Source organism: Papio anubis, chromosome 11, assembly GCF_008728515.1.
Source record: "Papio anubis isolate 15944 chromosome 11, Panubis1.0, whole genome shotgun sequence".
Classification (NCBI taxonomy): domain Eukaryota; kingdom Metazoa; phylum Chordata; class Mammalia; order Primates; family Cercopithecidae; genus Papio; species Papio anubis.
Genome location: NC_044986.1, coordinates 97,445,946 through 97,458,141, shown reverse-complemented (window position 1 = coordinate 97,458,141; position 12,196 = coordinate 97,445,946). Strand labels below are relative to the sequence as shown.

The window sequence follows — 12,196 nt, the reverse complement described above, 5'->3', positions numbered from 1 at the left end:
TATATTTTTACTAAGTGAAAAAGTTTTCTAGTACATATATATACACACACGCATACACACATATACGTACTTAATACTTATTCTAACGAAACTTTTCGTCCCTTATTATATACTATACCTTATGTGCTCAAAGTGCCTTTTTGCACCCTTGGATCTGTTTGAAATCAAGATTTCTGGCTTGTAGATGTATTTTTAATGGGGAACAGATGAGCCCCTGGCCACCTGGGTGAATTATTTGGGACTGCGGTGTGTTCCCCTCTAGCACTCTGCACCCTATGTGTTTCTTCTGCTTCCCTAGGGAGGTGATTGGTGAGTCTTAGGGAGGGGCCAGGACAAAGGTCCTGTGGCCTGGGGAGGACAGGTTATAGTTTAAGCTAACACCCTGTACGTGCTAGGAAGTCACCAAGTAAGGAGGTGGCCTTGTCCCCCGGGGGAGTTTGCACTTGTGTACCTGTGGCTTGTCACGTAACCAAGGTGACTGGAGAGACTGGCTAGGTCCTGGAGAGTCTCACATTTTAAATTTTAAGTTAATTATTACTATTTGAAAGGAAGTTTGCCTGTGTTGTGCAGGCTGGCATCGACCTCCTGGGCTCAAATGATCCCCTCGTCTCAAGTGATCCTCAGGCTGAGATGACAGTAGCTGGGACGACAGGCATGGGCCACTGTATTACTCAATTTTCATACTGCTATGAAGAAATACCTGAGACTGGGCAATTTACCAAAAAAACAAAAAACAAAAAACAAAAAAAAAAACCTTTAATGGACTAACAGCTTCACATGGCTGGGGAGGCCTCACAATCATGCAGGAAGGTGAAAGAGAAGCAAAGTCATGTCTTGCATGGCAGCAGGCAGGACAGGGGTGCAGGGGAACTGCACTTTATAAAACCATCGGATGTCATGAGACTTGTTCATTACCACAAGAACAGTATGAGAAAAACCCATCCCCATTATTCAATTACCTCCCACCAGGTCCCTCCCATGATATGTGGGGATTATGGGAACTATAATTTAAGATGAGATTTAGGTAGGGACACAGCCAAACCATATCAGCCACTGTGCCCAGCCACGCCTGCAGCACCTAGTATTCCCAGGTGGTCTCCCATCCAAATACTAACCAGGCCCAAACCTGCTTAGCTTCTGAGTTCAGATGAGATCAGGTGCATTATCTTCAAGATGTAGTATTTGCACCATCGATTCTAGCTTCTACACAATGTGCAGGGACATTGAATAGATCTTGTCCAAATCCCAATTTTTCTCTGTCAAGCATTGCCTCATTGCATAGTAGGAATGAGATAGAGAACACGGTAATGCCGCAGTTCAACCGCCCTAGAGTGACAGAAAAATGAGATGGGTAGAGATAAGTACTACTACAAAAGCTCTCATTTCCTAAGTTCTCTGCATTCTATAGCAGATGGAAATAAAATGGGCATCTATTCTGGACTCCAATGTTACCTTGCCCAGGACTTTGTGACTGTCATCGAGGCATGACTACATACCTGTGTCCAGTTACCCACCACCAAAATAAGAGCAATGGCTCCTTCCAATCTCCCCTTCCCCTACTTGGAGGATGTGTGTGTGTGGGAAAGATTGCCTGCTGAAACTTCACACACCTTTGGACCCCAGCATGTCCCCCAACTTTGCGCTTGCTGTTTCAGGTCACTTAAGCTGATATTAATGTTCCTTCTCATCTATTCCCCTCCCTTTTTGATGTAAACAAGAAAAAACAAAACAAATAAACAAACAAAAAACCAACTTTCATTCCCTTGTTTAAGGTCAGATGCCATGAGTGAAGAGGGCTGGTTAACAGTGAATATGTGGCTGGGCACAGTGGCTTACGCCTGTAATCCCAGCACTTTGGGAGGCTGAGGCAGGAGGATCACCTGAGGTCAGGGGTTCGAGACCAGCCTGGGCAACATGGCGAAACCCTGTCGCTACTAAAAATACAAAAATTAGCAAGGCGTGGTGGCAGGTGCCTGTAGTCCCAGCTACTGGGGAGGCTGAGGCAGGAGAATCACTTGAACCTGGGAGGTGGAGAGTGCAGTGAGCTGAGATTGTACCATTGTACTCCAACCTAAGTGACAGAGTGAGACTTTGTCAAAACAAAACAAAACAAAACAAATGCATGAGGGAGAAGCTTTACAATCTTGTGAATAAAAGGAAATGTGTTCTGAAGGCATCAGGTGGCTTATCTTTGAATCTCTGGGGCATTGTCACAGGACCATGGGGCATTTAAGCCCAGACAGAATTGTCTAAGATTATTAAATGAAGGAGTCCCGCATTCATGGTGACTCAAGCTGTTAGTACTTCCTTTCTTCTGGGATCCAGCCTGTTGTGGCCTCTTTAGTATCAGCAGTGGCTGCGCAGAACATTGCCAAGCCCTTAGCAACCTATTCAGAAGCTCTGTGGGGATGGCTGGGGAGTCCCAGGTTTGCAAATGCAACTGCGAGTCAGCCTGGAAAGTCGGCACCACGGTGCCCTCTCCCTGCCCGGCTCCTGCCAAGAAATTCCCAGCTACCCTGCTGTTTATTAAACAGCTCAGTAAAGAAAGCACAGGGGGCAAAACAGTCATCTATATGAGCAGAAGGCATTCACAAGTTGCCAGAGTGATTTTGTCTGAGTGTTCGGCCTGGAGGTGGCTGAAAGAGGAATAATGAAACTGAACGGGCAGTCCAAGCGGACATGAAACAACGATTACACAGTGGGTATTTCTTTGTAGTTAGGCACTCTCTTTGCCAGCGTGAAACTCAACTTGAACTTACTCAACAGTTTAAAGTCAGGGATTCCAGAGACTTAGCTTTGGAGAACACGTGAAGAAATACCCACCGTTCAGGGGCAATGCTGACATTTACAAGGCTGATGCGAAAGATCGCATGTGTGAATGGAAATACTTTATCATTACGGATTTATCCTCTAATGATGCATGTTTGTAAAGCACCTAAAACTAAAATACATAAAAACGTTCTCAATAATTTTATACACACACACATCCAAAAGCAGCTGCATTTTTACAGATTAGCTATTTAACTGGTCAAGGGCAGTTAGGCTTAATTAATGTGAACTTAGCCACTAAAGTTAATAAATTCTCCCATGGGAGCTATGAATTGAGAATGTGAAAGGAAGTTCTCTATTTAATAGCTAATTAAACGACTAGTGCTTTCCTACAAAATCATTTTCTGGGTTTTGCAAGCTAACAAGGAAGCGTCACTTTGATTTTTTTTTTTTTTAAATCAAGAAGATTTAAGACAATTTTTGCTCTGTAAAGCAACAAAAAAATAATTCATATAGACTTCATGGAAGATTTGTTTGTTTGTTTTTAGAAAAACCTTAACTATTATAAATATTTCCCTAGTTGCCTGTAATCTAAAAAGTCAAGACATTTGCTATTGGATTAACAATGCTTTGACTGACTCACATACTGATTTTGAGTTATTATTTCAGCTAAGATGAAAGAAAGTTTCATAAAGAAGGCAGTGAAAACCCAGGATCCCTGGTCCCCAGGGTAGTTTTGTGGTAATAAGAGGTTAGGGAGCTTTAATCAGTGACTTTGGCATCTTTACTCAATATATGAAAGAATTACGAAGGTTCCTTAGGTACCGAACTTCCTCCCAAGGAGGGAGCTTATAACTCAAAAACTTAAGGATTTAAGTGCATTGACTAAAATTCAGTTGTGAGAGAAGGGAGAATTCTTGTTTGAGAATTCCCTGCATAGTCATTTGACAATCACCATAAGACTTTCTTATAACACTTTCCTGAGGTAAATTTAAATATAGTAAAGTGAAAAAAATCTAAGGCAAAAAATGTGATGACTTTTATACATATGTTTACAGCCACGTGACTACCACACAGTTCCGTGTTCCTCAGCTGAGTGCAATTCTAATCTTTAAGAGGAGGTTTTTGCTATGCTTGTTTTTTTTTTTTTTTTCCACAGCCTGGCACTTAAAGTGAGCCAAATATTTCTCCAGGTACACTCAGCTGTAGAACTAGTGATCCTGTCCAATGCTGTAAGAAAAATAGGCTGTGATTAAATTTGTTAAGTAATAATTGTTTATTGGGGCCGGGTACAGTAGCTCATGCCTATAATCCCAGCACTTTGGGAGGCCGAGGCAGGTAGATCACCTGAGGTCAGGAGTTTGAGACCAGCCTGGCCAACACGGTGAAACCCTATCTCTACTAAAAATGCCAAATTAGCCGGGCGTGGTGGCACATGCCTGTAATCCCAGCTTCTCGGGAGGCTGAGGTAGGAGAATTGCTGGAACCCGGGAGGTGAAGGGTGCAGTGAGCCAAGATCACACCATTGCATGCCAGCCTAGGCAACAAGAGCAAAACTCCATCTCAAAAAAAAAAAAAAAAAAGTAATAATGGTTTATTGGACTTGATTTTGGTGCCTCCTTGAAGGATTTTGAAGAGTAAGTGTGAGCATGTGAAGCTTTGCAATGAGAGATTATTTTACTCCTTCCTAAGATAGGATTCCCCTATAGTCTCAGAACAAAGGATAGTTCTGTGAATAGTGTATTTCAGCCTTAGGGAATCACATTTTAGTACTTCATTTTATAGTGGGTGGGTGAAAATTTCATTATGGGTGTTCATCAATTCTCATAATTTAAAGTCATAAATTAAAAATCACTAATTTAAAAGGGTTTAATGTCTCCATTGTGGAAGGCATTTGGGATCTTGGTGTTTGAGTTAGTTTCCTGACCCAAAGGCTCAGACGGTGGAAGTATCATCTCCCTAGTCTCCAGCGTTCTTTTAAAACACAATTACAAAAGATAATACATGCAGTGCCTGGCACACAGCAGGGTGAAAAGCAAATGTAAACTCTTTCCTCTTCCCTCACCATCCTTCTCCTTGATCCCACTTCTAAATATCATAGCTGAGTACGGGTACCTGTGAATAGATCAAGAGATGTCAGACAGTGGAGACAGGTGAATCTTGAGTTAAGGCAGAGACGAGGGTGAGGTAGTGGTGGAGAACATAGGTAGGTTCAGGGTCTAGAAGGTGAGTTGGGCTGGTGTCCTGAAATATAAGCCTTGTTGGCAAACACAGGCAAGAGAAGGTCCAAGTGATGAGAGTTGATATTAAGGACCAATGGATATTGGGAAACAGTTGAGCAAAGGCAATTAATTGAGCACAATCATTCCATTCAATTCAACAAACATTTATGGAGTCCTTTCTATGTGCAACTAAATGCTCTAAGATTTCTGAGTTAGGAACAGCCTAGCATGTGGCAAGTATAATTGATGGCTGATTGCCAACCTTGGGCAAGGACAGTCAATTTCTGCTCTGGCTTGAGTAATCTGGTTTGGGTAGATTAGGATCACAGTAAACACTGTGTTGGGGGAGGGTGTAGAATGGGGGAATGACACATTTCTGCATGGTTGCAACCAAAGACAGGGCTTCTGGGAGACCTGCGTTGTAAATGTTCCATCTCATTGGGCTGTGTCCATTTATATCTGTCTCCCTCTGGCGCCAGATTTTTTTAGTTTTATGTATTTCTAAAACAGAATCCTGTCAATTCCTTCTGAGGTCTTCAACTGGAGTTTGGGTTGGGAGGGCCATGCTGTGTAGAGTTTGGAGCCACGTGGGGCCTACCAGCATTATTAAGTTGCATTCTTTTGACGTGTGTGTCTCCCTTTGCCCCAGCCCTGTTCCCCACCTGTGAAGCAGGCTTTGACTTCCATACATTATGGAATACTATGCACATAAGAGAAAAGAGCTTCATTTTCTTTTCAGTTTTTTTCCATACTTCGTCAACAATTAACCATGTTAGAAAAAGTAGAGCTGAAATAATCCCATCAGGAATTGGCACTGGATTTCTGGAAAACTTAGCGCTAACCACCTCTTTTATTTAGTGTGTTTGTCTAGGAATTGAGAAAAGCTTGAGTGTTGGTTTATCTTATGTTTCCAACTAAGAGCAATTTCATAAATACTAGAAACCTTGCAGGGAAAAAACCTATTTTCATTGAATGATTAATGCACTAGGCAAGAGAAATTTGAATGAGGCACTAGGCAAGAGAAATTTGAATGAGTGAAGACTAGAAGTGGGTTTCTTGATCTTCTTCTGCATGCAGCATTTTTTTTTTTTTTTTTAAATTTGGAATCTATCCTCAAAGTTTGGAAATTTGTTTAGGTTATGAAACCCAGTAGTCAGATGAATGTCACATCTTCATTAAACAAAACAAAACACAATTTTCTGCCTTCTGAACTGAAGAGTGGTGTTACCCATCTCTGTGGAGTAGGGGATGTGGGGGGCTCTCCAGCCTGTGCATATAGGATCTAACAGCACACACCCCTTTATGTTGAGGGGCCTCCCAGTTATAAGGCTGATGTTGTTTTTTATGACAAGAAATATTTGCAAAATTTGATTTAGAGTCCAATTAGCTAAATTTAAGATTATGAAAATGAACCAGAAAGAGAAGACTCTGATAAACAACTTTGGCTCTTGGGAGGCGGACCCCTCACATCCCATGGGGCCTCCAATCAGAGGCCTCGAGAGAATCTCTAGAAAGCCTGAGAGTGGGTGAGGCCTGGGTCCCTGGAGACTGCTTCTGGCCCCTGGCCTTCCTCCACTTTGGGAGAGACCATCCTGTCCTGGAAACACGCTCCGTGGTGACGCCATGGCAGGGTTGGCCTTCTGGAGTCCGTGTCTCTGGAAGCCGCATCCACGTCCCGCTTCCTGGTCCGCACTGAGTGAGACTGGGAGAGGGTTTCCAGGGGCACTTCCGTTTCAGCTTGTTTCTATTTTAATGCCTGGAGACAATTAAGAGCAATGTCTGCTGCCAGTATTTTTTTTTTTTTTCCACAGTTCACGCTATTCTTAGAAACAGTTGAGCCAGTGGCGGTGGAGTCTGAAGGGTCTGGAATCTTTTCCTTCGTGTGGCAGCAACTTATTTTTCCTGCGGAGGCTCGGTGGTGCTTTTCTTGGGCTCAGGATTGCGGCTTGGATGGCTCATTCCCTGGGAGTGCACACACTGAGCCCTTTGGAAAGGCAGCAGCAGGGCAAGGATCAGTGGCTTGCAAAGAGGCAAAAAAAGCAGGGCCCGGGTTCCATAGGCAACTGCTTTGTTTACAGTTCCAGAAACGGTGCTTGTTCAACTATCCTGAACTTTTGTAGAAGTTCAAACTTGGAAACTGTAGTGATGAAAATGAGAACTGTGTTTTAAAAATCACTTTTAACTGTCTGTGAAGCAAGTCTACATTTTGGCAAAATGGGCTGCTTTTAATCTGGTCATGTGGGATTTAAAAAAAATTTAATTCAGCTGGATTTTGCAAAGCCCTTGCATTGTATGACATGAGGTTATTTAAGGTATAGTTTTGTCTTCAAAGAGAAGAAATAAGACAACGCATGGATTTCCAGAGTAAAAATAACGAGGGAATGTTATTACCCAAAAGCATGTATTAGAAAGCTCACTTGCAGTGATGTTGAACTGGGAACATTCCAGAAGGATTCCACGTGAAGCAGTGTTTGCTTTTGTATGTTTGAAATGCTCCATAATAAAAATGAAAAACTGTAAGAGCAAAAGAAATAATAATACAGATTATGAAGTAATTAAAATGAAGCAGAGAAAAAGCCTGTAGGATGCAGCCTAAATAAATGATACTTTAAATCAAGCTTATCCAACCCATGTCTTGTAGCCCGCAATGCGGCCCAGGACATATTTGAATACGGCCCAACACAAATTCGTAAACTTTCTTAAAACACTGTGAGATTTTTTTTTTTTTTTTAGCTCATCAGCTATCATTAGTGTTAGTATATTTTACGTGTGGCCCAAGACAATTCTTCTTCTTCTGATGTGGCCCAGGGAAGCCAAAAGACTGGACACTTCTGGTTAAAATAATCATTTACGCCTCAGTCACATATATTAGAAAATGAGAAAGACTGAAAAATTTGCCAGCTACGTGCTTGACATAGTACAATAGAAAAACAACAGCAAAGCAAGCAGAAAGAAGGCAGAAGAAGGAAGGAAACCATAAAGATAAGGAGAGCAATTAATGAGCTAGAAAACAAAGTAATAATGCAGAAAATCAACCCAACTAAAAGCTGGTTCCTTGAAAAGAGTGATAAAGCCATCTCTGGCAAGCTGACCAAGGACGAGAGAAGAAAAAGCATGAAAAAGAAACAGAGCATAGCTACTCATGGAGATTTTAAAGCCTGTAAGAGAATACTATGGACAAGTTCCTGACAGTACATTTGGAAAGAGAGAAACCAGACAATCTCCTAGAAAAATATTAATTACAAAAACTGATGAAAGAAAAAGCTGGAATATACTTATAATCAACAAAAGAAGTGAATCAAGTTAATAATCTACAGCCTTCCTTCCCCGGATGCCTCCCCCTCCGAAAACCAGGCCAGACACAACCAAGTTTACAAAATCTTCAAAGAACAGATAAGCACTACTTTGTCTAAACTTTTTCAAAGAATAGGAGAAGGACAACTTCCCACATCATTTTGTACGCATAACCTTGATAATAAAACTGAACAAGTAAAGTAGAGTGTAGCAAAATTATAGGTCATTGTTAATTATGAACATGAGTGTAATGATCTTAAATAAAATATTAGTAAACCAAATCTATCAAAATATTTAAATAATACATTTTTGACCAGTTAGTGTTTATCCTAATGTTGCAGGATGGTTTACATTAGGACATCTTTTTAATGTAATTCACCACATCTGTACATTTAAAGATGTTCAAATGTTACTGTATATTGCTTACTGTTTTATGTCTGTAAAATATAAAAATATAGTTAATTACTGTCTATCTCTGGTGATGGAGATGCTTTAGCTGACACTAAAATATTTTCTTTCTCAAAAAATAAAAAGGTAACTAAAGGAAAGATTGTGTTAAGGATAACACTTCTTAGATCTAGTGGATGAACCCCTTGGTCATTGTCTTCTTTTTCATTTTTTCTGAATTGCTGAGATATTACACAACTAAACATGTTTAAGAAAAAAAGAGAAAAGGGCAAAATCTGGAACTTAGATGATATCCAGCACTGTTCTATTGATATATTTCATTTATACTCATTTATGCACTAAATGAATATTTCTACTAAAAATACAAAAATTAGCTGGGCATAGTGGCACGTGCCTGTAATCCCAGCTACTTGGGAGGCTGAGGCAGGAGAATTGCCTGAACCCGGGAGGCAGAGGTTGCAGTGAGCTAAGATCATGCCACTGCTATAACAGATTATCTGATATAATGATTATCTTTTCCATTTAAAGTTTTTTCTTAACTAATCTCCTGCCCTACCATTATCAATGTGTCTCCATCCGGTGTTTACCAACACTAAAATTGATTCACTGGCACCTTTCTGTCTGTCCCTTCCAACTTTCTCCTTACCAAGCCAGGAATGTTGCCAGCCAAAGTTCTGCAATTGACAGGTTTGTTGGTAATGGTGGGTCTGGGGTATTTTTCTGCTCCCGCCCGCTAGTGTGGACTCAGATCCTGGGTCCACCTTCACACTGACTTTCTTAGGACTTAGGAGAGAGAAATCATCCTCAACCTTGGGGCTAATGATGTGACCCTTGCTCAGCGACTCTCAAACCACAAATACTCTTCTAGCCAAGGTCAGAGGTCAGTTACCCATGGGGGACAGGCGGGCAGCAGAAGGGACATCATAATTGGATAAATCTGTTAAATTTTCATATTCCCAATTTATTTGCTGTTCATTTAGGCAATGTCTGCTCTCTGTTCCTCAGCCCCTGTTACCCCTATCATCCCGAAGTTTCTCTGCATTTAGTAGTTCATCACACACTTGTTCAGGGTACCGAGGTCCACATATGAGGGTTGGCACTGAAATTGCCATGAAGAGTAAGACCTAGGCCTAACCCTGGCGAAGATTTCCCCTTTGTGGGTGAGACAGACGTGCACTGGAGGTAGAAACCATCTCAGCTGCTTTATTCTTTAGACATTTCTGGTTTATGTTCTTTTTACATCTTAGTTCAATTCCAGCTTTCTTGTGAAGGTTTCCCAGATTTCCCTCCTCTGGGTTCAAACATACATATCCATGTTGTTACCAGGTGTTAGCTCTGGCACTTAGTCCCCCCTGCATTGCGTGGGGAAAGACCACCGACATAGACAAACGAACCCGGGTCTAGTCCCTGATCCATCTTCTTAGCCGTGTGATTTTTTCCTTCAATTCTCAAATCCTTTGTCCTTTCCTTTGTCAAAGGAGGGTAATCCCCATGCCTCACAGAGTGGTCATGAGTATTCCGTGAGCTAATGTATAAGGGAACCAGCCTGGGGTCTGTCTCACCCATAGTCACTCATTAATTATTAGTTTTTCCCTTATTTTTTCATATCTTTATTCTTCATCTATCAAAGAGTTAGTCTATCAACTCTAATTTCTCATCTGCCTCTAAGGTGCTGAGATTCTGATATATTGTTCTTTGATTATCAGCAAACTATTTATCGCCTATGTATATTTTATTTTCTGAGCATGATTGTAAGTTTCTTGAGAATTGTTATCATTTTGTCATCCTCGCTGTGCTCCAGGCAGTGAGGGCTCTCTGTGTATATCACTAATCTGTGTGTCATTTCTATGTCTGTTTGTTGTGTTTTCCATTACAAAACACAGACTCCTTGAGAGTATAAATTGTAAAACTTCCTGGCCATATTTCTTCAGTGTTTGCTACATTGTTGTACAAAGGGGAGTCTGAGAAACATTCAGAGTGGTAGGGAATGACAAGCCATCTTCCACCATAGGCCCAGCTTTCTTTAAACACTATTTCTAGAATTACTTCATTTCAGAATAATTGATCTTCCATTGAAGCACTCTGTTAGAGTGCAACATTCCTCAGATACCCTGTTCTGATAATAGCATGATTCCAAGTCGTCGTCATTTTATTCATTTGATTGATCCTTGGAGCATGTACCCACGAACTGTTCGTGGCAAGTAATTGAATTTCAAATCTTATCTCTCTATGATAATCTGATATGTGTTCCTACTGTGCTTTGGCTCCAAATATAATAAAAATCACATTTCTGAAATCCAAATTTTACCTCCAGGGATCTTCCTGCTCTTGTTAACGAACAGTTTGTGTACGCTGAACTCTCTGAAAGAGTTTAGTCAAACAATCCTCAACCCTTCCACTCTTTGAAAGCTCATTATTAGTACATACTAATACAAAACAAACAGCAAGTCTTTTGTCATGAGAAATACTCCCCCAGGCTGAAGGAGTTTAATATTTAGAAAATGACACTCACGCTGTCATTCTTCAGAGAACTTACTTCTATCAGTAAACATATATTCAGTTATTATTTTCCCAGATAGCAAATATGACTAAAGTATTACAGCATTTCCTTGTTGGTGCTCAAACAGTCCAAGTACTGCCTCTTTAAGTGGGATCTTATCCCCCAAGTTAACAATTTAGTTAATAAGTGTTTAGTTTGAACCTCTTCTAACACTTAACACCTTGACTCAAGTAGGCCCTTGGTCCCTGGTTGTCTCAAGGATCTGTCTGAAGACTTTCAATAATCTAAGTTTAGTAACATTACTATAGCATAAAATCAGTCTCTCTCTCTCCCTTTTTTTTTTTTTGAGACAAAGTCTCGCTCTGTAGCCTAGGCTGGAGTGCAGTGGCGCAATCCTGGCTCACTGTAGCCTCTATCACCAGAGCTCAAGCCATCCTCTTGCCTCAGCCTCCCGAGGAGCAGGGACTATGGGCACATGCCACCACGTTCGGCTAATTTTTGTATTTTTGTTTTGTAGAGTTGGGGTCTCACTATGTAGCCCAGGCTGGTCTCAAACTTGTGGGCCCAGGCAATCCTCCCATCTTGGTCTCCCAGAGTGCTGGGATTATAGGTGTGAGCCACTGTGCCCAGTCAAAGTCAGTCTTGAGCCAGTTAGGAAGAGTGCTGCCTGCCAACACAAGAGCTTTGAAAACAAAAAACAAAAACCCTAAAAGTTTAGCTGGGCACAGTGGCTCATGTCTGTAATCCCAGAACTTTGGGAGGCCAAGGCACTTGAGGTCAAGAGTTGGAGACCAGCCTGGCCAGCATGGTGAAACCCCATCTCTACTAAAAATACAAACAAATTAGCCAGGAGTGGTGGTGTGCGCCTGTAATCCCAGCTTCTCAGGAGGCTGAGGCGGGAGAATCACTTGAACCCAGGAGGTGGAGATTGCAGTGAGCCAAGATGGCGCCACTGCACTCCAGCCTGGGTGACAGAGCGAGACTCTATCTCAAAAAAAAAAAA

At 41.4% G+C, this 12,196-nt stretch overlaps 1 pseudogene; it reads right to left on the bottom strand.

The window, feature by feature from the left end:
• Positions 1–1,066: 1,066 nt before the first annotated feature.
• LOC116269629 lies at positions 1,067–1,192 on the bottom strand (annotated as a pseudogene).
• Between the last annotated feature and the right edge of the window lie 11,004 nt (positions 1,193–12,196).